Source organism: Crocuta crocuta, unplaced genomic scaffold, assembly GCF_008692635.1.
Source record: "Crocuta crocuta isolate KB4526 unplaced genomic scaffold, BGI_CrCroc_1.0 scaffold531, whole genome shotgun sequence".
Taxonomy (NCBI): Eukaryota; Metazoa; Chordata; class Mammalia; order Carnivora; family Hyaenidae; genus Crocuta; species Crocuta crocuta.
The window spans coordinates 1,589,859-1,591,384 of NW_027531997.1; the positions used below are offsets into that span (position 1 = coordinate 1,589,859).

The following is a 1,526-nucleotide window of genomic DNA, read 5'->3' on the forward strand; positions in this document are numbered from 1 at the left end:
GATGAGCGCGCACCCGCACGCGAGAGAAAAAGAAGGGGGTGGGGGGACGTGCAAAGAGCCCAGCTGGTCCCCTGTCCCTGTGTCCCTAGTGCAGATCGCAACTCCTTACCGCGCACCGCCTCGCCGCGCCGGGTCCCGGAGGCGGGGAGGTGGCTGATGGAGCCCCTGCGACTTCAGAACCCTGCCTCACCTTGTTTGCCGCGTCCCCGCGTCCCGCCGCCCGGCAGCCCGCTGCTGCGCTCCGAGGGCCAGAGAGCCAGACCTGTTCTATAGTTTTCATAGTATGTTTTACACTTTTCTGTTAAAATTAACATAAATATTTTATTCTTTTTGGATTGCAAGTGAAATTTTCTTAGTTTCACTTTTATTACTGCTGTATAATATACAATTAATTTCTGTTTATTGATCTTGTCTTATAACNGGCGGGGCGCGCACCTCCAAACAAGCCTCTGGTGCGATGAGTGCTCCATCCCTACCCCCCCGACCCCGCCACGGGAGTACAGAGGATTAAGAAACAGGAAGAATTTAACAACAAATACAGCAGTTTAGCATTGCTGCCGAGCGTTTACTACGAACGGCGCGCTGAACTATTAGCAATTCACTGAACTCTCACAGCTACTCCACGAGGTGCACTCGATCGTTATCTCCATTTTGCAAGTGACAAAACTGAGGCGTAAAGGTCAAACGAGTTGCGAAGGTTACGCAATGAGTAAGGGACAGAGCAGGACCCAGGATCCCCGAGCATTGTGATGCCAGCGCCCAAGGTCTCCGCCGCTCAACTCCCAACAAAAACCCCAGTCAAGCCTGTTTTTCCCCCTCGCAGGTCTTCTATTCATTCCTTGCCTTCCAGAAGGTTACAGCCTGAGGCCACCTTCTTACACCTCTCCCTTTGCCTCGTCTACTTGTAATTCCAGGCTCCTCCTCCGAAAAATAATGGGAGCTGGCTGTTAAGTCAGTTTACTCACTGTTTTGTTTTGGTTTTTTCTTAAGGAAGTGACGGGGCCAGTGTCGGGACTGTAGTTCTATTTCCTAATATTTCTCTCTTTGCCTACCAGTAAACGGAGCAGGGGTCTGAGATCTCAACATTGCTGACTTGGTATTTCAAATTCCATAAGCTGAAATTCTAGCATCGGATTTTAGGTAACTTTGAAAATAATCAGCTGCTCGAAGACTTTCTAGAACTAAAGATAGGACCACATTGTAAGGCTTTATAAAACTGGTGAAGAGACTCGAAATGCACATGGAATTTGCACTGTTATCGTCTGTCAGTATTTTCAGTGCAATTCATCTTTGTTAACTGGAATGCATTCATTGGCTTCTCCACCATGCTTATTCATTAATTAGTGTATATGTATATTACACACAAAATGCCTATTATGAGGAAAGCACCTGTTAGAGAAGTTTACAATCTCATTGAGGAGATATGTTTAAAGCAATCGATTTCAGGGGCGCCTGAGTGGCTGCGCGGTTGAGCGTCGGACTTCGCCTCAGGTCATGATCTCGTGGTTTGTGGGTTTGAGTCCCGC

General features: G+C 48.0%; 1 protein-coding gene across 2 annotated transcripts in view; it reads right to left on the bottom strand.

Moving 5' to 3' along the window:
* KLHL13 (kelch like family member 13) overlaps positions 1 to 240 on the bottom strand; it is a 190,768-nt gene extending 190,528 nt beyond the window's left edge. Inside the window, exon 1 of one of the 2 annotated variants that reach the window (XM_077775174.1) lies at positions 191 to 240. The gene's annotated coding sequence lies outside the window, so the exon portion shown is untranslated. The remainder of the gene's footprint in view (positions 1 to 190) is intronic. The other variant, XM_077775178.1, reaches the window with a different exon arrangement.
* Positions 241 to 1,526: the final 1,286 nt, after the last annotated feature.